General features: G+C 40.2%; 1 long non-coding RNA gene across 1 annotated transcript; it reads left to right on the forward strand.

The window, feature by feature from the left end:
- The first annotated feature begins 10,089 nt into the window (after positions 1–10,089).
- Positions 10,090–25,680, forward strand: LOC116443683. Its single transcript, XR_004240023.1, has 3 exons — positions 10,090–10,213; positions 10,293–10,595; positions 25,016–25,680. It is a non-coding gene; the product is annotated as an uncharacterized LOC116443683 (long non-coding RNA).
- The last annotated feature ends 473 nt before the right edge of the window (positions 25,681–26,153 follow it).

Genomic DNA, 26,153 nt, shown 5'->3' on the forward strand with positions numbered 1-26,153 from the left:
TCCAACATCACTTACACAGCCATTCCTTGATTCAGCTGTGCATCTTTTCCTGAGATGTGAACAGAAGAAATTTTCAGCATTCTGACAGGTGGGAGCAGCTCAAGGAAGTAGCTATGTCAAAAAACACAAGAAAGTACAATTCTGAGAAAATACTACTTGCTCATCACTACCCTCTCTCCCCACCTCAGTGTTCATGGGACAAACCTTCAGTAGAGTAGCACTGGAAACCTTTATCCAGACTTGGAAGCATGGCAATGCCACACACAGGCTGTGGCTGGGAGGAGAGGTGACACCCTGTGCCTTTCTGCCCAGGAGCCGCTGCTCCTTTGCCTCCCTCAAGGCCAACACTCCCCTGCTTTCATGTACATGGAAATGTTTATTGGTTAATGTTGAGCACATGAGATGCCATTACAGGAAAGACCACATTATGCCAGGGTTTCTCCATCAGTGTTCCTCTCCGACCCAGCTGTAAGTTTTGTGAGGAGACCTGGTGGCTGGCAGCCTGCTGGAAGTATTGCTGAGTGTTTAAGAAGGTTATGAGGTTGGAAGTCATGTAAATATCTACTCAGATCAGTACAGGGTGTTTTTTTTAATTGCTATTCAGAAGCATTTTTTTGTATTTTGTCAAATGTTGTCATTGATAGGAGGAAAGGGATTGTCCTTGACCAAACAAATAAAGGTAGGAAACATGAAGTCAGAGAAGAAAACATTACATGTCTTAGCTTCCAACTGAGCTGATATTTGAGAGGGCTTTCTGCTGAGGAAAGGTGGTGTTCTGTTTGAAATTTTCAGAGTTAAGATAGGCATAAGCAATTAAGTCGATTTTTAAAGATCAGGTCAGTAATTTTAAAGATTATCTTGGTAGATATTTGTTGTCTTTATTAATATGTTAGGGTAGGACTATAAATATTTTTTCTGTATTGGGCTCAAAAAGGTATGTTATCTTCAGCTTCTGCTGTCCAAATAATACATCCAGCGCCCTGAACTTCAGAGGAAGTTATAAAAACCTCACAGCCGGTGAGTGCTACATGACAACTATTTACCATTTTTTAAAATCATTAATTGTGATAGGTCTATATAGTCTTGCTATCCATATGATTATTCAGTCCTTTTTTGTCTTACTGAATTTTTAGTCTCAATGATTTCTAATGGCAGTGAATTTCACACCTGAAATACTGAAGATGTGTTGAGCTTTCTGCTGCTTATTTACTCTGAATGGCCCCTTTACTTTACAAACAAGGTCCAGCTGTGGGTCCCTGAGTGCCTGCTCCAGAACATGACTGGTATGCGTAGAGTAAGCAACCCCTATCATCTCTAAGGAGATTCTTTTCTTTCCCCCTCAGCATCCACGTGGAGACTGGGTGAGACATAGCCCACCCTGTTACGTCTCTGTTCCTATAGGGCCACTCCACTGTTCTCCACATTCGTGATTGCCACAACCCATTGCACAGTCCTGCAGCTGATTTGCTTTTTCAACTGCAGTTGCACATTGATCTGTGTACAGTGAAGTCCCAGGTCTTCTCCAGATGATATAATCAGCTTAGAGCTTTCCAGGTCGAACAGATTATTTTTCTTTGCAGCTGGATTTTGATGCTCTTTGTTATCACTCTGACTTTTCACCTAGCTTATTTAAGTTTCTTTCATATTCTCTAGAGTCACCTCAGGTGCTCTACAGGTATACAACTTAGTCCCCTCAACAGACTTTGTTTAAATGCTATCCTTTCACCTTTCCAAGTCATTAATGAACTCATTAAACATCATGGCACATTGTAAGGAACACCTGGGGCAATTAATCTACCACCGTGATGGGATCTGGTCATTTAATCTTACTTGTTTTTCCATCTCTAATGAGGTCTAGACTGCAGCAATCTTAAAATCTTGTATTTAAAAGGTTCAAACTGTGTCCTGACCTATCTGTTAATGTGCATTTATTTCATATTTATACTTAATTCCCCCTAGGACTAAGTACAATTGAAAGCCAAAATTCAAAAATCTGTCTAAAATTCTGAAGACCACTTTGAAAAAAAACCCACCAAATGGTCAGCCTGCTGTGTTATTACCTGATTAAGCCTTTTATACTGGAATGGAACGAAAAATACTTTCCACTGCTTAGTATGTTCTTTTACCAGATGCATGGTCTTATGTTGCCTTGTCCATCTGCTGTTCTAATTTCTGCGTATTTTTTTAATCTCTTAGCATTTCATTTGTTCTAACTAACTAAATGGAATGCTTCAAATTTACAGTAGAACTGAAAGGTGGATAACATGAGAATGTCAATAATTCATGGAGCAGAGACAGAAATCCAGGATTCTCCTATCTTGAGAGATCAACAACATTTATATCTCTTGATTAATGATCAGAGGAACAAGAAATTTATCATAATTCCCCAGTGGTTTCTGCCCTGATGTTTATCTGTCATTTTCTAATGACTTTCTTCGTGTGAATATACCCAGTTCTATGAGGGCAATATCATGTTTCTAAAACTCTTATCTGTAGTCAGACTGTCTTGTACTGTAATTTTTCATACAATTTTCCCATCTAATTTTTTTTTATTGTACATTATAGGATACAAATGAAACTGCAGGTTTTGCTTATTTTGTGAACAATTGCATTTCTGATTTTCTGTTTTTTAAAATGTAGATTGATACAAATTTTTCATGTATGGGCAGACAAAAGGTGAAACAGCATCTCAGCATGGATGCATGTTCTAGTTATTCTTCTACCCCTTGAGAAACTGCCCTCAGGGACAAGAGAACACCTCTCTTAGGAAGACAGGCTGAGGGAGGTGGGGTTGTTCAGCCTGGAGAAGAGAAGGCTCCAGGCACCTCATTGCAGCCTTTCAGTACCTGAAGGGGGACTGTGAGAAAGGTGAGTGAAAAACTTCATGTCGGGGCCTGTTGCAGTAGGACAAGGGGCAATGGTTTTGAACTAAAAGAGGGTATATTTAGGTGGGATATAAGGAAGGAGTTTTTTACAGTGAGGGCGATTAAACACTGGAACAGGTTGCCTGGAGAGGTGGTGGATGCCCTGTCCATGGAAACCTTCAGGATCTGGTTGGATGGGGCTCTGAGCAATCTGATCTAGTTGAAAATCATCCTGTTCATTGCAGGAGGGCTGGACTAGATGACCTTTAAAAGATCCCTTCCAATCCAAACTGTTCTATGATTCCATGAAAATCAGGACATGAATCAATAAAAAAGGAAAGGAAAGAAATGAAGAAAAATAATCTTTCTAGAAATCTTGACATTACCTTATTTTAATCAGTTCTTTGTCTGCATTTTTTAAATTTTCCAGTTTATTGCTAACATGACAATTCAGTTTTTTCCTAACTTGACCACAAAAGCCCCTGCTTGGCCTCTCTGAAATCAGAAACTTTACTTCATCTACTAGAACCTGCTTTTTAGCAAAGAATAATATGATTTTAGTTGTATTAATCACCTCTGCTGAGCTTCAGTAGCTCTAGCAAGGTTAGAAAATGTGTAGATGTAATGGGCCTGTAAAAACATTCCCTGTTTCTTGAGACTTGGTGATTATTTTTCTTTGTCTGTTGAATTAACCAAGTAATGATTAATGTTGGCCTGATAAATCTTACATAAAAGTGAGGCATTAATTTTATCTTTATCATCATACAGCTCTCTAATGTTGTGAATGGCTGCAAGAGGTCTGAAAAGATTAAATAATTTTGAGAGAAGACTAACCTTTCTGATCTGAAAAAAAAGAAAAGTCAGGACTGTTTTAATTATTTCCTCTTCTTCTAGCAGATATGTGAACTGCAGCTGAGATTTACATAGTTTACATTTTTTCTGAGTTGCAATGGCCCAAAGGGGGCTGCTTTTCTTCTTGAATAGTTAAAGCATAGCTTCGATCAATGTTTTTCTCTTTCTGCCATTCCAGGGCACCTCTGCATGTTGTCCAATTTACACATTTGAAGGTGGAGCAGGGCAAATATATACCAAGAAACTCCTTGCTTTGAGAATACTCCTGAAACACCATTTATGCTCCACTGTTTACCTGGGCAGCCTAAGAACACCCCATGATCACAGCCTCTCTTAGATAAAGTCACTTTCTTTGGGTGAATGTTTTATAAACACAGTAATATTGTGCATATAAATAAGTAAATCCTGCTACTGCTAATTGCAGGATGGTTAATTCAGTAGAAGAGTGACCCCATATTTCAAATCTTATTCATAGGCAACCATTCAAAGTCACAGTGTGAATCTTCAAAAGCACAAATGGGCGTAAGTCTCAAATTCCCTTTGACTTCCAGCAGGACTGAGACTCCTTGTGGCTCAGAACATCTCCCATAACCAATAAAATGCCAAGCTGGAAACATTGCAGTGCAGTGAGACTGACTTATGCTGAAGATAAGACAATGTCTCTGAGTTTATTGAAGCTATTGTTTTGGGTAGTTTTATAGCTTAACCTTCAGCAAGTGTTATGAAAACCATATCCTTTAAGATTACAGGAAGAAGAAATTTATCTAAGAGATAAAATGCCTGATAAGTAATGAAGAGAAAATGCTGGGTTTGTATCAAGTTCAAGATTTAAGGCATACAAATGTGAACTGCCTTGATATGCTTATTGTATTGTCTGCATTAGGACATGTTCCCAAAGGAGAGGGTGCAAAGGCAGAGGAAGTACTTTTGAGGTACCTCACCCAGGCACATAGTGGGGGACTAGCTGTGCAGTTCCCCCTGCTTCTAAGTACACTGAAGCTGCATCCAGTCTTAGTATCCTTTTACACATCCTTAATCGTGGTATTTCAGTTTATTGTACACTAATTAGATAGACCTGTTGGTTGGAGGACAAGAATCAACACCCCGTAATTACTTCATTGTAAAATGTAATGAGCTTTGGAACCTGACTTACTGTAAAAATTGCAGCATAATAAATAGAGCACAGTTTTCCAACTATAAACCAGCACTGAATTCTGTTAGTGTATTTCTTCATGAAACATGTTTATGTGATAGTCTTCCAATTTTATGGCTGAAGTTTATCACCATAAGGTGCATTTCATGACAGCCAAATAACTACATTCAGTTAGACTTGTCACCATGTGCCTTCACTATCAAGACACATGCTGATTGTATCAAATAGTGTTGACTGTCTTTGGCTGCAAATAGAAAAGATGATTACACTGTTCTCTTTAGATGTGATGTAATATTATTCACCTCACTAAAAACTGAAGGTCAAAGTTGTCTCAGAACAAGAGAGACATCATCAATTGAAAGCTTCATAATGTGATGATAATGCACTAAGAGAGACAGCAGTAGTTTTACATTAATATTTCTGTGATTTCTTATGCACGAGGTAATGCACAGCCTACAAACTAAGCAAGTGGCTACTGGTACATTTATACAGAAAATAGAGCAATTCCAGGAATTATGATGCTACCATGTTTTGCTGTCATTTATTTACCTCACAAAGGTCAGTAAAAACAGTTTACACTCTTGTGTGAAATTCCAGCAAAGGATTATATTATCAATGTATTTATGCCATTATGTCATTATCATCTCCCTGAGCCTGCAAGAAAGCTTGAGTAAAATAAGGGATAGTGATGGAATCTAATGAAGTCGTTTCAAGTAAAAAAAGTTTGCTTAGGATCATAGCCAAGCCTTGTAAAACCCCTGGCAACACAATTTGTATTGAATGTGGGTAACAGAAATGCTTGAATCTTGTTCCAGGGGTAAATACCAAATACATTGCACACCATTTGTTACAGTGGGGATACTGTAACATGATGTATCAAACAACGAGGCCCGTGGAAAAGAAATATATATGGACCAATTCTTGGTAGATGTTTCAGAGATGTTTATTTCTCCAGCTGCATGGCCGGGGCTCTGCCGAGGAACTGTTCCAGTCACGGGACCAAGGGTCCTTCTGCCCGCGCAGGGGAACACAAAACAACCAATGGGAACGAGGCTGACCAGGGACAGGGAAACCCCGTGTCTGTGCCCTCAGGGCCCCTCTCCCAGGGCTCCATGGCAGGGGGGAAGGGACCCAACATTTCACCCGTTTATTTTTAACAAAAAGAGATTTAAAACTTAACATTGAAAACAACTGGATAAACATGAGATAACAAGGACAGTTTTAAAACAAAACAAGCCACCCTCCTGAGTCTTTAAATGTCCAATCAGATTCTGTGGAACATCTTAGTGCTGACAGAAGGGAGACAGAACCCTCCGGGCATGCTCTGTGGGGAAACTGAGGCAGGAGAGGGTTTAATTTCTTCCCTCCCCCTTTTCATCCCCCCCTCGGCATCAGAGAGGAGTTGTAGGGAAAGGGAATTGTGTAGGGAAGCCATGGGGTGAAAAATGGATTAGGAATAAACTGGGGATGGGGTAAACTTAGGAAAAGGTTCATATTGGGTATAGGGTAAAAGGGGGAAGTTAGGATGTGGGTAGGGAAATTGCTGGGATGGATATTGTTTATAATTTTGTGCATAACGGCTGCCTTTGACTGGAATACCTCCAGGCCCAGTAACATTTGCTGCTTGTAAACCCTTCTTTCCTTGCACTATATCAAATTGTACAACTTCCCCATCTCCTACACTTTGCAGGTAATTTTTAGGGTTATTCCTTTTAATGGCAGTTCTATGGATGAATAAATCTTCCCCTGTATCATCTCGTGTTATAAACCCATAGTTGTTTTTGACATTGTACCATTTCACAGTTCCTGTGATTTTTGTTGCTACAACTCCTCCTATCACACGCTTGCATGTTCGTCGTGGCTGCTGGTCCCGCGTGGCCGCCGCGTCGCCGACTCCGACGTCTCGGCTGGGCCCCCGCGTTGCGGCTGCTCCGCGCTCTCCGAGCGGCGCTGCTCCGGCGCGTCTGGGCTCTGCGCGGCCCCGCGTTGCCATCGCTGCCAGCCGCCGCCCGCGCACTGCCCCTCTCGGTCAGGCATTCACGGGGCTCGCTCCACCACGCGCTGCGCGGGGCCAGGCGGGCACCGCCGGGTCGCCCCGCTCCCGCCGCGCCTCGCTCTGCTCTGCTGCCAACACTGCAGCTCGTGCTGCTCTGCCCGCACGCGGGAACTGCCTCGCTGCTGCTCGCAGAGGGCTCGGTCCACATGGCCTCGGTCACACGGACTCTGAGGCAGGCTTCCTTTCGCCAGGACACAACACAGCTGACATTGCTCAACAGTCTCGGTAATTAAATAAAATTCACGGAAATATTCTTCCATCGGCATATATTTTGACTCAAAAATTAACTGTGTCCAAACGGTCTTCCAAAAGTCTTTGGTAAGAGTTAAATCCCAAGAAACATAGAAAAAGTTCTTAAACAACCATGCCAGGAAGTGTTTCAGTTCTTTCTGAGCTTGAATTAAGCTAAATTTACAAATCGTTGTTCAAGAATCTTTTCAAGTTTAAGATAAATGTTCATATGCGGCTCTGAGAGCCAAGAGTCTTTCCACAGTTCCTCTATAATTTAGAGAGAATATCCAAACCAAGGCAAGAAGAGAGAGATCTAGAGGGGTTTTTACTCATGAATTTTCTGTCCTTAGGGATCGGTCTCTTGCCAGCATTATCCACCATTTTTTACAGTGAGGATACTGCAACACGCGTATCAAACGATGAGGCCCGTGGAAAAGAAATATATACGGACCGATTCTTGATAGATGTTTCAGAGAGATATTTATTTCTCCAGCCACATGGCTGAGGATCTGCCGAGGAACTGAGACAATCACAGGACCCGAGGGTCCTTGCCCATGCAGGGGAACACAAAACAACCAATGGGGAACGAGGTTGACCAGGGGCAGGGAAACCCTGTGCCTCCCGCCCAGGGCCCCTCTCCCAGGACCACATGGCAGGGGGAGGGTCCCAACAACCATGGTACACATTGCGGAATTTGAATGGAAGTACAAGACCCACAGCAGCTTTGAGAGGAGAGTGATTTCTGGCAGTTGCACCTCAAGCAAGCAGTGCATCGCTGGATGAGGGGCAAGTGGAAGGCGAGTGTGGAATCACGGTGTGCCCGTTACCGGTGCCGGGTGTGGGGATGGCTCTGGCTGCCATGGCAACCACGAGAGGAGCTCCCGCTCTTTGCCCTCAGCTGGAGACACTTGGTCCCCTGCTGTCTTGTCGCCTGTGGCCCTGTGACAACCAGACACTCACCCCACCTACCTGAAAAGAGCGGAGATCCAGGAGAGAGAAACTGGTCTGTGGTGGGTTTTCAGCTCCCCCTAGTAGCATGTGAGAATAGGAAAATTCAGGAAATAAACCCAGCTTTTAACACTGACATAATAATAATAAAGAATTAGAGTGTAATCTACTTGGAAAAGACAGTTTAGTCTAATTTAGGACTGCATACAGAAGTATTTTTATGGCAGACACTGAATGGATTTGTGCAAGCAAAGGACAGAAATAAGGTTGTTTAAATGCCCTATTGAGGCATTTTCATCCTTAAAACATGTCGCTGTAATCCTTAACCTTAATTTCTCTCATTTAGGACCCTCAGTACAAGGATAACATATAATCTACCCAAATAATCTAACAATACTGATCTATATTCTTAACGTCACCCACACCTTAATGTATTTTAGTTTGGGAAAACACACAGAGCCTGAAATAATGACAAATGTTGAAATGATCTTATATTGAAAACATTGTATTCAGGGATTAATTTTAATGAGGTTCTAATATATATTTTATTGCTTTAATTTTAATTTTCGTGTTTTGTTAAATGAGAGTTGTCCCCTTAAGAACACATTTACAAATAGAAACAAATCAGCTTACTAAATAATTTTGATAAAATGTCACCCATGACAGTGCTGAAATTTTGGTGCATGTTTCAAAAGATCAAATAATATACCGGCATGATCATCTCAGGTTTTCCTTTCAATAAGCAAAGGGAAGTATAAGGAGATATCACAGAAGTTTTAAAAGAGGGAGAGGCAAAGAGAGAGGAAGCAAATGCTACAGAGAGAAAAGTGAAATTAAAGTCATTGACAGAAGTGAAGCAAGATGTAGAGGGGCTGCCAAGTGAGTAATGAGCTACAGCCACAAGGACATGGGTGGGGGGCTCTCAGCTAGCGGCTATTGATGCTGCTCAGAGCACCTCTTGCCCCATCCCGGTAACAGGGAATCTCCACCGGGTGCCTGTTGTTTCTCGCCCTTAAATTCTTAACCAGGATGTATTCAGACAGTGATCCCTTCTTCAGATCAGCCGACACCAAAATCTGCACTGTGGCATCACTTTTCCTGGCACAGTGGTTTTAGAAATGTGAGCTCATACAACTGCAGCTGAAGTCAGTGACTGCTGCAGGTGCTCAGCTGTCTCATCCCCTATCCTTTTCCTTTTCCATGCACCTGCCCCTGTGAGGTGCTCTGAGAGCTCAGTCTGAGGGAAAGAAAAGAGAGCTGGAAAGCTTCAAACACGTTGTGGCTTCCAGATCTCTTGTCCTGCTGCATTCCTGTGCCTGGAATGGTGTTTGTCCTGTATGTGACAAGGGGATTGTGCTGTACTTGTCTGTGTCTGGGCACTGGGACATGGTCAGGGACATACTCCGTCCTTGGCATCCCTTCAGAGAGATGCAAGCTGGATTACTCATGTGGATAGAGTGGCAACATCAGTCCTTTAAATAGTTACATGGGGGAATTTGAGGTTCTCATATATGTAAACCATTATATTTAGATATAAAACATCTCTTTTTCTAATAGCAAAAGTGTTCCATGCAGGCTCTGTTTGTTCCCACAAATGGGCCAGAGTTCAATTTCATGTAAAAATATCTGATCAGAAAGTGTTTGGTTTGTCTTTTTTAACTGAAAATAAAAGAAGACTGCAAGGAAATTAAAAAAAACCAAAACAAACCCAAACACTACTGTTAAGCTTTATTGCTAATAACCCTATGCATAATAATCAATATTTTGCCCTCCTGATTGTCTTTTCCTGTCATTCAATTTTCAAAGAGGTCAGACTATGCAGTCCTTATTACTGAACATGCATAACGTTGTGTTCTAAATTCCCTGTAACTATTCAAATTGCAGCTCAGAAAGACAATTTGTCTATCACTCCAAAGTCTTAAAACAAAACAAAAGGCACCATATTGCCACTTTAGGGACACATTTGTTGCCTGCTGTTGCTATTATATATGTCATTTCAGTCCTGCAGTTAGCCATAAACTACATCTTTTCTTTTTCCAGAGAGAAATAAGAGATGCCTAAAGGGAAGCAAGAATGGAAAGCATCCTTAAAATGACTGATTTACAATTGGTAAGGAGATACAATATGAAAATTGTAGCTTTCTGAGTGTGTCACATGCCAAGTTTACACAATGCTCTTGCTTTAAAAGCTGCCCCACAGGCCAGTGTGATGGCTCAGAGGACAGTATGGCACACGTGCAGCTGTGTGACAGGGAGAGACTCCAGGTCATGGTCCCAGGACAGGCAAGAAGCTCCTCTCAGGGGATGAGCTCATGGGACACCTCTACTGCAGAGACTGCTGCATACAACTCTGCACAAAAAGAGAGTATGCAGCACATACCTTTCTGCAGTTCGTCTAAGAATGGAATGGAAACAATAACGAAGGGCCTGAAAACATCAACTGAGGGAAAGAAAAAGGCCCCTGTGATTCAAACCAGAGGCTGTTTCAGGAGGTAAGCAGCCTCTTAGCATAAAATCCTACCCAAGTTCTAGTGAATAGATGAAAACCAAAGCCTATTTTATGTGACTGTGAAAAGCAAACATACAGAATGCCATTTTTAGGCTCCTAGGATTTAGGAGCCTGATGTGAGTTAATCTGCTTTAGCTCCTGTGCAGCTTGGTCTCTAACCTAAGATGTTAAATAGGATCTGTTGCTGCAGCTGCCACATTGCAGGGTGATGTTCTAGAGCATCTACCTTCATTTTATCTGCGAGGTGTAAGAGAAATATGGGCATTTAGGGGTGTAGGAGATGCTGTTCTTTGCCTTTTTACAGTCTAAGCCGATAATGGCTAGGAGAAGTGCTGATTTTGCATTTTAAGCAAAAGCATGTCCATCGTGTAATTTTGTGGAGAATTTGGCCCAGTCCCAGGATAGGTATGGTGTCTGGCTCAAACACCTTCACCAAAGTAGAGATGGATGCCTTGAGTCTGTATCTGAAGCTTACTCAGTTTATTTCGTAATCTAGTATTTCATAAAAAACCAGCTACTTCCTATTAACATAAACAATTCAGGATTGTGTTGGACTGTCACATCTATTATTTACTAAAGTGCTTATCCTCTATAATTTAAAGAACTCCTCTTCAACACCTTTTGTATTTTTGCTGTCTGGATTTTACTGTAGCATGGGAATCCATATTTTTCTTTCATCCTTTGTGGAAAAGCACTTCACTTTGTTTTCTTTTTGTTACCTGATAATTTTATTCCATGCCTGCTCGTTCTGATCTTATCAGAAACAGAAATGATTCTTCAGCAGTGTTGCTCTCCAGTCACTCAGGACTGCAAAACCTTTTCTATAACTTTCATGCTCACCTTTAGGATTAGCTACTTTGAATAAAGCAGTATCAGCTGCAACTTTATTCATTCCAGATTTACAACGGTTTGCAAATAATTTATGTATAGTACAGATCTCACATGTACACTTCTTCCACTGGGCATCTGTAATTAATTCCTGGTATTTTTAAAATACTGTATTTAATTTGACATGAATCCATGAGAGGATCATCCCCCTTATCAAGTAATAAACTCTAAAACTCCAAATATATATATAGATTTGCTTTATTTAAAAATCTGTTATTCTGTAGGGAATTCCTGAAATATAGAGCTAGTTGCACCAGCAACTAGTTTGCTTCTTTTCAAGAAGCAAATTTGGTTAATTATAGCTATAAGTGAGCTACTCCACAGAGCTTTACTAATAAGTTGCACAGTGATTATCGCTCTGGTGTTCTTATTTCCCCATCACATGCTGGGATAGTTGTTTAAAAGTCTTGTGAACTTGTTTTGAAAAATGATCCTTGATGCAGTAACCCAAGAATATAAAACAGGGTGACATTACAGTTTGTGTGTCTCCAGCTTTAATTTGTATTTAATAACCTAGTTTTTGTTAAGTATATTAAATTTAGTTGACTTTTAAAAGAGCACCCACTGAGTTTTATGCACATGCAAATTGTATGTCTGTTTGCTATAGAATTAAACCCTCAATTATAATGACAATAAAGATGTAGTTATAGTTTTAATAATCAATTATCAAATAAGTATCCTGATTAGTACTTGAGATTAAGTTACTGATTAAATATTCCCTTATATGGGAGCTTTGGGAACTGGTTTTCTTAAGGAGATTGATCCTCAAACCCAAAGAAAGACTACCTCGATGCAGAGCTATACTTCAAAAAACAGGTAAAGGAATTTACTCTGATATTTGCACTTGTTGCCACAATGAAAAATTGCAGGTCTGTGTCAAGATTCCTACCTGTATCAATGATCATTTAATCTGCACCTAGTAGTCAACTGTAAATGGGGATTCAGTGTTACTTTTTCAACTGTTCATGAGCAGTTCTATTGTTTGAGACAAATATCTTCAATTTCTCCATGGGCAAAGTGGAAATAACAGACAGGTACTACCTATAGATACTGTAAAAAGTGCTTGAAGGCATGAAATTGGAAGAAATAAACACAAAATACCACTAGGCTGAGATGGTACTGTGATTGAACAAATAGCTTGGGGGATAGGAAATCAAAATAGCTAAACTATTTTTCTGGCCTTATTGCTAATTGGCTGGTGATCTTGGGTAGTGTCAGGTAGGAATTGCATATGAGACCTTCTTAATAGGGTGTTAAACTGCATGGCTCAGTGCTCTGTACTCTTCTCATCCTGTATCTAAGCTTATGTCGTGTTTTAGTGAAGTGCTTAAAAGTGAAGTTTGTTCACCATTTGACATTTTGAGCTAGTTTATTTTCAGTACACTGTCACAATTAAACCTCCAATGTTTTCTCATTTTTGTGTGCTGTTCAGAGCATCAATGTTTGCCTTGTTGTTTTCCCCCTAGGAAGATTGCCTTGTCTACTAATTTGAATTTTTAGCCTTTTAATCTACATGGATTTTAATGAAAACTCTTTTGACTGTTAGTTCACAGATTTTCCTTGCATTAAAAAGAGCCTGAGGTTTTTTCCATTGAAGTCATTGTCCTAATATGGTGAGAAAATGCCAGCATCTAGAAGTAGTGACTTAAAAGGAACGAATTACTATTTGAATGAAAATAAGACAGGAGAGACTAATTCTGATTTTACAGAACTTTTTTGAACAGCAGTGCAAAAACCCAGCAAATCTAAGAAGTCACATCAGATCTTAGACTATAGACTATATAGAAATCAAGAGTATGCGTAGAGATTTCAGATTCCTGGAGAGAGCAGTGATTTTGAGGGCAAAACCTAGCAGCAGTGCAAAAACCCAGCAAATCTAAGAAGTCACATCAGATCATAGACTATAGACTATATAGAAATCAAGAGTATGTGTAGAGATTTCAGATTCCTGGAGAGAGCAGTGATTTTGAGGGCAAAACCTAGCATCTGGATTTGGGAGAGCGATGGTTTGGAAGTGGGGAGATGGAGTTACTGATTTTGGAGAGCAACAGCAAGAAGCAGTGAACAAGCATTTCTTGTAGGTTCATCTCATTTTAAAAAATTCACATCTGGCAAAGAGATTGCCTTGCCTGTATTCTGGAGCCTTCCGTTTAACAGGTCCTTCCAGGCCTTGCACGTGTTGGCGCATAATTTAAATTCTAGTGTCCGAAGAGGTCCCTAAAAGTCTTTCTTTCTCCCCACCAGTACTTTGTTATCCTTCTCTGAATATAATAGTGCATGAAACACTTATACTGAGAAAATAATAGGCTAAAAAATATTAGAGGTGGACAGTGCCTACTTCCCAGAAAGGCACAGACTTATTCAAGCATTTGAAGCTCAGCAAGAAAAACCTCACAGGTATTCCCAAAGGACTTACTTATGGCTCCTCTTCTCCTTCTGATAGCACTTAGCTATCATATTTTCCAAAGCCTTCTGACCTGCCCATGGCCCTCTGTTTTACTGAAAAATCTTGCCAGTATGCAGGACATATGCAAGCGAACAGGGGCATCATTAATTACTGTAACTTCAGGTTTCACGGATGCTGATGTCCTGGAACTTCTGCCCCACTGCTAACTCAGAGTTGTTCAGACACAGGCAATTTTCCCTACTTTGCAATAAAAGCTTCTGTCTCAAAGTTTAGGTTATCCTGAACATTTGTAAAAAACTGGTGCTAAGGTGGGAATGTCTTTACGAAGATCCACAACCATTACAAGCCTGGGGGAATAATTGAATCTATGGGCAGAGAAAGATCCATTCTAGAGAATCCCCCACTTATTTTGGGTGACTGAGAGATAAAACAAATAGTGCCCAGGTTTATGACATTTTTTATAATTTCCGTCTCCTTTTGTCACTATGATTGCTATGAAGCAAAAATTGCTTTAAAATGCTACAAAGAAAGGTAAAACTGAAGATTTTCTGTCTTAAAGAATGGGCAGAAAGACAACAAAAGAGGAAAAGGCAAAATCCTAGTATTTAAGAATTCAAAGTTTCAGTTTTAAATAAACCCCCTGCTTTACCTAAGAAGGCAAAATATTCCTGTTGAAGTTTTTGGTGTCGAGGACAAACACATCATTTCAATTTGTGGGAAAGAGGACTCAAACATAAAATTTGAAGTGGAACCATGTCAATTCTGAATGATCATGGGTTAGAGGAAATGACAGTTCTGTAATACACACTTACTGTGCAACAAACAGCACTTTTTCCTGTGATTGTATTTAAGATTGGGGCTACATTCTACTTTTACTGAAGTAACTGAGTGTCATTATATAATGAATATATCCCCCAGTGTCTAGGCCCTGGAACGCAGAGTGGGCAAAATTAATTATATATTTGCTTTCTTCTAGAGCAGCCTGTACATCTTTGTTGTTTCAGCAGCGTCAAATATGTATAGCAGATGCCATCTCCTGGCAAAATAATTTTTGGAAAGTAGTACTAATCTTACACAGCTTACATGAAGGAACTGATTTGTAACTATTTTTGAAATATGCTTAATGTGAAAGAAAGCTGTTATGTCCTTGGAGTTTCACAGAAAGCATTAACTGTTCAGAGACATTAGTTAAACGTTCTGATTTTCACTTGACAGTCCCTAATAGTCTTGTAGTAAAGAACGGTATGTTAAAAGTTTAAAAACATGTGAAATACATTCAAATACATATTTAAAATATTTTAGAATTCTTAAAATGACAAAGTTTACAGGTAGGGGTTACTTTTTTTCTTGGACTACCTGATACAGTTGAAAAGAGAACAAGCTTTGGGGCTCAAGAGGGGGTTTGTAAACTTAGCTTCAAATTCTTGTCTAATTATATACAGAACAAACAGGATTCCAAGTGTAATGATTTTCAAGAGACACATGTCTTGACTAGCAGAGAAATCTAGTACACTAACATGAAAAAAATAAAAAATTCAAGTGGATAAAATAAAAACCAGTTTGATTTGACTTGGATATATTTAGAATATTTTATTGCATTTCATGAATAATTATTGAATTTCAGTAACATCCCTAAGTGGCAAACAAGTATGATAAGACCACACAACAAGCTCATGGAAATGAGGTTCTGACATGCAATGATCTGCTTTATTACACCAACAGATTGCCTGGCACTCAGCAGAGCATCTGCATGGGGTCTGTGGCACTGCTGCTTTCACAAAGCTGAAGAAAAAAACAATAGTGGTGAATCTTCCAGCTAACTGTAATATGTGTTAATTTTGTATTTCCAAGTCCTTTTGGACCTAGTGGTGTTAAAGTGATGTTAAAGGAACTAGAGTTTTAGAGTAGGTGTCTCTTTGCTCTATCTCTCTGTTTGTACTATCCTGTGGTTTTGATTTCTAATACAGACAGATTGACACAAGACACCAAACTGGTAAAAGTAAGGAGGTCAGAAATAGGCTGCAAGGTGGTTTTAAGAGGTCAGGCCCCCTGGGACTTCAGGAAAAAAAGGAACTGGTAGAGAAAAGCTGACACTGGACAAGATCAACGTTACTACTCTTTTCACAAGGAGAAAACTAAAAGCTACACACATTTTAGGACAGTGTGTTTAATCTTGCTGAAGCTTCTCCAGTGTATTTAATGCAACACTTTGCCATTGTTTCTTCTGTTAAAGGATAAGAAAGTAGGTGATTAAAAAATGTTGATGCTGAAAGAGTATCCTATGTCATTTGCAGCCAATGAATTCCACGGCCTAGAAAAGGAGCCTTTTGCTGTGGTCAGACATGGAAGTTGCAGTCAAATACTGAAGCAGTAGTGGTTAAAGGGCTGCCTTTAATTTTACCCAGGAGTAAGGTGCATTTCTGGATAGGAAAAGTGTCATCTCTGACAGCTGGGCACTCCTACCCCTACATGTGCTTTGTTACAGGACAGCACAAAACCCTGGTGATCCGTATTTGAAGCAGGGTGAGCCTCTTCCCTGGAGAATCATAGTAACAATTGCAACTGGCCCAAATCATAGCATGAAAACCCTTAGGGTCTTTGGAGCAGACCCATCCATTTGGAATATCATATTCATGTAGAGTAAATATACCTGTGATGTACTTCTAGACCCAAGCAGTTCTGTGCATCCACATTTATGGCAAGCAGAAAACTGTGCCTCAGCTGTTGCAGCTGGAATTGTTTATATTACATTTTAGTAATAAAGCCAACAAAGCGCTGCTTACCAAAATTATACCTTTTGCAGTGGTTTTAGAAATTCTCAAAAATTTAGAGTGCTTTTTTTGTAGGGCTTTATTTTGCTTGATTTTTACATAATTCTGCTCAGACATATTTGGCAACATTTTGCTGATGCAGCTGTATAGGGAACAGAGTCCCAGTCAGGGGCTGGTTTTGCCATTGTTGCCTATCTGGGAGCTGAGAGCCCGTCTCCCTGGAACATCCCAGCTTAGCTGAGCGCTTCCCACCTCTCACTGAGCTTGTGATCTTGGTAGGGCAGAGGCTGTTTCCATAGCCCTAATTGCTCACTTTGCAAGGCTCCTTGTTACAAGTGTTTTTGCGCTTACTGAGGCATGTGAATCAAACTTGTCTGTGTTTGCTTCAGCCCCATAAACAGTGCTTGTTACAATATGGGCTGTTTGCCTGATTATTCAGAAGTCTAATCATTGTAGGCTTCATTCTAGCAGCACTCACACTGAGCTTGTTTTGCAAAGCCCTCTCACGACTTCCATTATCATTTTAGTACTACGAAATTCTTTCACATCATACCGTTTTCAGAAAAGGAGTGGAGAAAAAAAAGGCAGAAAAAGCCGACACCGCAGAAACAGCTTCTTTGCTCAGGACAGTATGGTATTGTTTTCCAGGTCATGCCAAGAGCTACTACTACTTATTTTGCTCTATGGGAAAAAGGACTGTTTCCCATTGGTAATTCTCATCTGCCCAGTCCTAAGCCTCATTATAATCTCTTTTTCCCTGCTTAAGTAATTATTCCCTGGCTTTTAATTCCAAAAGCAGAATCAAATAATAAAACCTGGCAAATGCTGTCATTGATGTAGGGAAAATATAAACCAGCCGTGTTTTCCTCCTGGAGGTTTTAACTTGAAAAACTGGAGCGTAACTGTTGTCATTGTCTGAAACTTCTGTAGCGGCTGGTAATTTGCATTAATTAAGTATGCAAATAGATGACATAAACAACAAATTGGCCTCAGCGCTAACAGTTTTCCTCCCACATTTTGAGACAAGCAAAGTGGTATAATGGTATGGAAGGGATCTAATTCATCCTAATTCTGATCTTCCTCTGGGAGCAGAAGGAATCCAGCTGGGCTGCTGGTGGTGTTAATAATTTTGACACATGGAAAATTTTGTTTTTAATATAATTTCAGATAAAGACTGCTTGATTTTTTTCTTTTTTTTTAGCAACATTTACGGCAAAACAAAATGTGATGAAAATTAGGGTATTGCTGGTCAATCACATTACCTCAAACATGCAGAATTCCTGTTTTGTATGTGGAAACAGAACTTTATCATTTTTAGGAGGCATCAAACTAGTGCAAATTATTTCTATATAGTGTTCAAGAATCCTGGTTGCAGTTTTTACTGCTCTGAAAGGACTGTGTTGTTGGAGCTCCGGAAATTAGTACTTAAGGTTATTGATCTGTTTTCTCTCTGGCCGTAATAGAGAATGTGTGTCAGAAAAAATTTATAACAACAATACTCATTTATCTCTAGATATACTCTTCTTTTACAGCTAAACAAAATGAATAAAGAAAGTACTCATATTCAGATATCTATGTGCATTCACCACAGTTCCCCTATAGATCACTCCTTGCTTTATGTTTCATCCATTTTTCTGTCCTAGAAGGAAGGATGCCACAACCTGCCTCAGCCCTGAAGTCCTGGCTTACTTCCCCACAGCTGCCCCATATTGTCCCACAGGCCATTTGTTCTGGTCTCACGCGTTGCTCATCTTTCAGTCATGTCATGCATGCTGTTTTCTAATTGCATGGTGGTTAACTAATCTGGGTCTCTCACTCATTTGGGGTGGGGGGGCCACTTCTGCTCTGCTCATGGGCCTCTGCAACATCCCTGGCCGTATAACTGTGGGTAAAGAACTGAGCTGTGTTTCGTCAGAAGCTTGACTTTTTTGACTAATGCATTTTCTTTGCAGATCTATTTCTACAACTGTACAATGCTGAGCATTGCTCTTGTCTTCAGACCCATACACATTTGCTGCATATAAATTAATGGTTGTAGAGCAGAGCCATGCACTGGTGCTCTCATTGCTTCCTCATCTGCAGATCATGGCAAGTTTTATGTATTTGAAGTGATATTTGCTTATTTTGACTGGCAGCATCATTTATGTGGTTTTGTATTGTCTCTTCTAAGTGGAAGTGAGACACAAGTGCAAATTCTACATTCTGAGGTCAGAATGCTTCTCTGTGCTTTGCCACTGCCTTTGTTCATCAGGGCACTGGCAGACGCCAATAGAAAGCAAACCCAGATAAAAGCATATTCAATAGTTAAAAAATTATCTCAGGTATTAGCTTGGCTCCATTCACAGCCTTTTAACTTCAAGTGTAGGACAGAAAAGTCTCATATTTAATATAGAATGAAAAACAAAAATAAACACAGCTGTATTCGACGGTTTTTATTAGACCAAATTATTTACAGTTGCAGGTATCCTAAACCTTTTATTATTAGACTTTTCTACTTTGGAGGCTGATAATTTTCCTTACATAGCTTTCTGCTCAACAAAAACACAATAGAATCCTTTGATCCCATATGCTATAAGCACAAAATAAGTACTTCTCCAATAATAATTCAAGATTGTTCTTCAGAGTTTTCATGTTTCAAGATGTGAAGACAAATGTAACTAAGTTATTTTAATACTGCTTTGGTTTTGTGAAATTTGGTAAGTTAGGTATGAGCTCTACAGACTCCAGCAATCCTGACACAGACTAGGGCTTTTAAAGATCAGTCCTAGGGAATTTCTGTGTGACCATTGCACAAAAAAAGAGTATTCTTGAGTAATCCTGCATCATAATTTCATGTCAAAACTGCAGACATGGTGAATTTGCTATGCAGCACTTGCAGCAAGAACTACCGGAAGCGTCAGGCAGCAGCCTGGATTTCAAGGAAGTAAATTTAAGCAGAGTCTCATACTTGCATTTTCCTGCTCTAATCTAGGCCTGTTTGAAGTGATGATATCTGGAGAGAAAGGCCTTGACTTCTGATACTTAGGAAAAATTAGTGTCAGTGAAGTTCAGACTCAAGTGGTAGGGCAGGCATGAGCTTCATCAAAGAGGAAAGAGCCAAGGAGTGCCTGCCATTTGGGACAGGCAATTCCTAAGGCTTGCAGGCTGATCTATCTAGTAGTAGTGGTTGTCTAGTAGCGTATAAGGGCAACTAAGCTCTATGAAAGATGGAAGGATGTAGTGGTTTGGTCCAAAATACTCATTACTGTTTATCTGCTGTGAGATAAGAATTAGGAGAAATGCAAAACAGGCACCAAACTTGAAAGAATATAAAGAAGTTTATTAACAGACCTAAAAGAAGAAAAAAAAAATTATACCACCTTCAGAACTCTCCTCCTCCCCCCACCTTCCTCCCTTCTCCCACTGACAATGAAAAAAGACAACCCTTAAGATGTTCAGTCTGTTTACCACTTCCATAACAACCTTGTTCAGTCCATTTAGAAAGAGAAGTCTCTTCTTGCTCATGCTATGAAAACAGTATCACAACGAGACAGCCGCCCACTTCCAAATATTGTTCAGTCCATTTAGGAAGAGGAGTCTCTCTGCCTGCGTGTGAGTCCTTTCCCCCGACTTGCAGCTTTTCCCGCAACTGCTTTCGAGGGTCCACTCTTGAAGTTTTTTGGGGTACAATTTTAAGGTTGAGCCGTTCAGAAACAAAAACAGAGGCCCTTCTCCTTCCCTGGGAGCAAAGGGTCTTCATCATCTTCATCTTTAGGACTATCTCTGGGAGCATCTCTAGGAACTGAGGTTTTCTCCTTTCCCATTTGGAGCAAAAGTCCTCATCTGGTCCATCTCTCCCTGTTCAAACTTCTCATGAAATTACAGCTGCGTCAGCATCTGCCTATCTCAGCGCAGGTACCTTTGCTTATGAGTTGAACACTCCACCCCCCAGATCTTCATGAAATTACAACGGGATACTCTGATATATCATAGCTTCACAACAGAATTTCAGCTTTAAGCATCTCCTCTCTCTCTTCCTTCAGGTTTTCAGCTCTTCACAGCAATAAAAGGGTTAATCTCACCTCGGCCTTGCAGCTTTGCAGCTGGAATGTTGAATTTTTCTTATCGCAGTGGAGAGGGGGGAGAGCCGAGCCGCTCCGGCTGCCCACGGCAAGGCAGTGGGGGGGGTTCCACGGCTGGAACAGGTCCATCGGCTCCAGGATGGCCGTGGCCCGGCCCGGCCTGGCCCAAGCAGGGCCTGGCCGGGCCCGCTGGCCCCCACACGGGGCCCGCAGCCACCTGTCCCAGCGCTGGAAACGAGAGAGAGCTTGGAGGGGGAGTTTGCCTATTCTTAAATGTGGATCACAGAGGTGATCACAACTTTAAGTGGCTAAGAGAATTGTCCATATTCAAACTGGCCAGCTGATAGGTTCTATCAGTTCCCAGAGGAAACTGTAAGCACCCCTTAGCAAGGACGTCCCTTCCGGGACTATGCTTGCTAACCCATGACAAAGGAACATGTCCATGGACTTACTTTTCCTTTGGTTAGATTAGGAAAACAGCCGTGCATAAACCCGAAAGGCTCTATCCATACGGATATGTTCATTTCTGTTTAACCTCAGGCTCCCACTGCTTGGATCTTAGTTAATCGTATTGTGTTGTACTTGGACCATCTCTCTAGGCAGTGTCCATGGGGAGCACTGCTGGAACATACTTTACTATTTGTACAGAAGGTACTGAAATACAAGTTTTGATCCAAAGTGATCTGGTGTGTGGTGGTGACCACAAGGGCTTTGAATCATCTGGTTCTCCTAAAGGGAAACTGACTCTGTGCCCAGTGAACCACAATGACCTCCTAAGTAAAGAATGCAATAGAAAACTGGATGTTGAACTATACCATGCATACTGGCCTTGCAGGCTTTACACCGTGCCAGGCCACTTTTAGAAAAATAATAGAGTGTGTTTTTAAAAAAAGAATTGGCATGCATGTACATTGACAGCCATCTTCCCAGGAAATATTACACCCTTGTATTAAAAAAAAAAAAAAGAAAATATTCTTTAAAGAGATCCTGTGCTTTAATCCACCTAGGCCCTGTGAAATCTTTGAGATTGCAGTGGAGTATCTGAAGTCTTTGGTGAAGTGTAATGAAATCTTCATGCTGAGGTAACTTTCTTCCTTAATAGCATGGTGGGAGAGAATCCATTATGTTTTAAATCTGTCTTTGTCTCTGTGGAGACATTTATTTTAAAGTAACATTTTAATCATGGCTTCAGCCTGCAGGGAAAAAAGAAGATACCCAGAGCTGAATAATGCATGTCCAACTACCAAAGGGGATGCTCTATTAACTCTGATTTACATATGACTGATTGTTTAAATTTGTAATATCACCATTCAGATGGCATTTTGGAAAGGTGAAGACCAGGTTTAGGGCCACCATAATTCAAGGAGTAAATGAACATAGTTTAATAAACATTATTTGAAAGCATACATTGTCAAAATAAGGCTGACCCCCACCATGATCACTTTTAAAATAAATCAGCTTCCAGGGTCCTTTTCCTACCACTTGGGCTTAGAAATTATTTGTCTGTGTGTTGTTTACTGTCCCTATTTTCATGGACCCTTGGCAATTTTAGGGTCAGAAATAATATATATTGGCAGAGAATGTGAATTTAACAAATTTCTTTATAAGCGCCCACTTCTCTTACCCATTTTCTTTCCAGAATCAAATAGTTCTGCTCAGTTCAGTTTGGCCATTTGCCTTCAGTTAATGGGTCTATGAAGAGTGTTCCTTGATTTATTTTTCATTGGTCTGTCCTTACTTTTTGGGGCTGTGTGCATAGGGGGAGACATTTTGCCATTCCGTCGGTGTTTGTGCGTCACTAGTGGGGCATGTGCTGTAGTTGGGGAGCGCCTGGTTAAAGGCTTCCACTTGCTGGACTGGCACTGCCTTCAGCGACAGCCCTTCAGCTCCGAGCCCTGACCTGCCCATTCCTGCCTTTGAGAGTAATTGTGCCATCCAGTGCCACTTGTGCTGGACAGAGGCACTAACAGCGCCAGAGACACACATAACCTAATATCTTATTCAGAAAGCTTGCACAGTAATCTCAATGAGAATACTTTCAGGATTTTTTTTATGAGCTAGAAGCAGTGAACACTGTTATAAATGCTAGCATATAACACTCTGAGAGGAATAATTGCAGCATATAGTTACTTATGTTAATACTATCACATTATCTTGTGATAGCTGTGCAATTAAATGAGTCACCACTACGCCAAAATCTCATTTGTCTCCAAGCACTCCACAAATATGCTGCATTCACTGTCTGTGCTTCGGTCTGTTAGCTTTTTAGCTGCATTCTCTTTGTGTTTGGAGAATAACGGAGCTGTGGAACCTTCGAAAAGATGGAGCATACTGTTTGAAATTTAGTAATAGAAGGATATTAATCTAATGAGTGTTTTTCCCAAAATGTATTTAAGAAGATACTTTTCTGAATGATATTTACACAGCAATGTCTGAACCTTAAAAGAGTATTTTAAGAACAAAAACAATGTTGTGAGACAACAGTCTGTGTTCTATTTACCCTCCACTCTGACTACAGCCTGTGTAATCCATATTCCACTGAAACAAATCCCGTTGGCGCTGTTTTTCATTTTCAGACATTCCCAGTAATATATGCAGAACTTTTGTGCTGAGCAATACTGGAACATCCCAAAAGGGAGTGAATAGTTCACTTGAAGAGTGGTCAGCTCTTGGTTTCTGATAGGAGAAGAAAAGGATCCCAGCAAAGAGATAGGAAAAAGCTCGTTGATGTTTGGGGAAGCACATTTTAGATAACAAATATGATTTGCCCCTTTTGTGTTGCAGATTTTTGCTGAAGAAATTATATTGTGAATGTGGAAGAAAACTGATAGAAAAGCATTCCTTTTCCTTGCACAGAGTCTCTTCTCTTTCTTTTCCTTATTAAAATCTACAGTCTGATTTTTGTATACTTAAAAACATCTCTCTGGCCTGGAAACACAGCTAGGTCTAAATGTGGCTAGAAATAACTCAGCTTCCACCTAAATCATTGTGGAACTAGAACGTTGCCTCAATGCAAGCAAGAGCTAAGTACAGGCACAACAGCTCCTCTCCTGGTTGCTGTAGCAGCTCAGAAAACATCTGAGAAAAAACAAAGAAAAACAGAGTTAAGCAGTGCTTGAGAAAATGTTCCCTGTGGCCTCAGGACACCATTCTGTTATGGTCAGATGCTGTTACGGTTTAAGAAAACAGAAATCGGGAGTGGTACATTTATACCGCAGAGTTTAATTGTGACCTTTCGTATTTAGGCAATATCTTTTTCCAGCCCAGGAATTAAATATAGTACAGAGAGACACTCCTCAATGTGACATCAAGTATCGTTCTTCCCCTGAAGAAATAAATGTGAATGATGAAAGCAGGAATGTGGAAATAAAAGTGTTACTTCCACACTTATAATGCCAGCTAGCACTTGTTACCAAACTTGTGAAAATAACACGATTTACTGTAATAGTTTACACTTGACTAGTGAGGTATAAAATATCTTTATCTTGTAGCCATATAAACTATAGTTAAATTAGGCTGAAGAGACATACAGAGCTGTGCCCATGAAAGGATTAGGAGTACAAAAGCATTGCAAATACAAGAGGCGGAAGCAGAACATCCTGTTCAGAGTATATGTTGAATGGAACGGAAATGAAAGGAATTAAACTAAAAAGAGGATGAAGCAGCTCACCTCTTGGGTAATTCTTAATCTGAAAGAGAAGTTGATTTAGGCTGAGGTTATACAAACGCCTTAGTTCCCTGCAGCATTTTGACTGATAATAAAACAGGGACTCTAAATGTGAGAATGGTAAGAGATAATGTGATTAGTCTGATCACTCAGATTTTTACCAAAACAACAAAAGCTTTGATTTAAGTAGTACCATCGTATTAGTATGCTCTCACCTATCTATTTACATTGAATACCAGAAATTTTCAAGGCTTGTTTTGTTATTTTCACATATGTTATTTTCACATCAAGATTACTCAGAAATCTGAGGTGACAGTATTCTCTATTCTTGTGTTTGAGAGAGATAGGGATATCAAACTTTCCTTTCCATGTACTAGTGTTTAAAAAATAAAAGTAACAAACCAAACAGCTGAAAACAGCCTGAGCTGAAAAAACGTCTCAACTGAATTACACTTTTCCCATTTCCCTGACGTGATAAACCTTACACTCTTAAAAGATCTGTCTTTTAAATGGAAAATCAAATGGAAAACCTCAGTGCTTTGGGTTTTTTTATATATCATGAAATATTGAACAAAAAAGAGGTCATAAGCCATTTTGTTGACTTTATAGGTCTCGTGAGACTTCTTCAGGCTCTCTTCTTGTTTGCTGCTGTACATCTGGAGTGAGAGTCAGCCAGAGACAAGATGGCAGGTGTAAGTTGCTCATTTTCCTCCACAGTATGCAAGACAAACACTTCCTTTCCTGTTTCCACCAGAAGGATAAAATAAAACTTTGGGCCATGCTCTTGCCCCCAAAAATCAAATTATTTTTTCCAGAAGTTCCAGGATGACTGGGATTTCCTCCTATAAATTGAAATAAACAACTTTCTTTTGTAGGATTAAAAAAAAAAAAATTAGCTGTTACAAGGGGAAATCAAAGGTTTCACATACTCTACTAAAATAATTATTTAATGTTGTAATTGCGCGTCTAAGGACTAAGCCTTGTGAAAATAAACATAGGTAAGACTTAGTGCCTTAAAAACGTCTATGTCTACAGCAACAGCAACCAAATTACTCTGGAAACGTGGCCACGGTGAGCTTGTGAGAGGCAGAAAAAGTTAAACGCGAGAGCGGCTCACACCGCCCTGGCCAGCCCCGGCTCTTCCCAAATCGTGCCACCGGGTGCCGCTGCAGGAGAGAAAAAGGAAATGTTTCCCGGCCCTTGGCCAAGGGCGAGAAGCATTAATTTTCCTGATTCCGCGCTCGCACCTAGCTGAAGTAGTATTTTCCCTCCTAGTACACATGCATCTTTCTTGTATTAAACTTCTGTATCATGAGTTATTAATTTTACTGCTCTTGAAAGTTATTGAGGAGAGAAAATAATGTTGTAAAATCTGTGTGTGACTCACATTCAGCAGAGGGGCAATGCAAGAGATGATGGACTGAAATTATTTCATTTTGCTTAGAAAATCCCCAAGACTTCACTATGCAATTCTGTCACAGTTAAATATCTGTGGTCAGTTCTGATTTCACATTCTTTTAATTTGTTTGTTTTCAAAATAAGCCTCTCTAAATCGCAGCTGTCGGCACTACTGATTCTCCTAAAATTTTTACATTTGTCCACATGTTCACCAAATAGTTTGCAGCTAAAATCCTGTGTGAACCCTGAAAGCAAGCCCAGACTAGGAGGTGAGCCCATCAGTCCTAGCACAGCTGACCTACTCGGTACCATTCAGGCCAGCTGGAGAGAGATTCACTCACTTCGTGCT

The sequence above is a fragment of the Corvus moneduloides genome, chromosome 1 (genome assembly GCF_009650955.1).
Source record: "Corvus moneduloides isolate bCorMon1 chromosome 1, bCorMon1.pri, whole genome shotgun sequence".
NCBI classification, from domain to species: domain Eukaryota; kingdom Metazoa; phylum Chordata; class Aves; order Passeriformes; family Corvidae; genus Corvus; species Corvus moneduloides.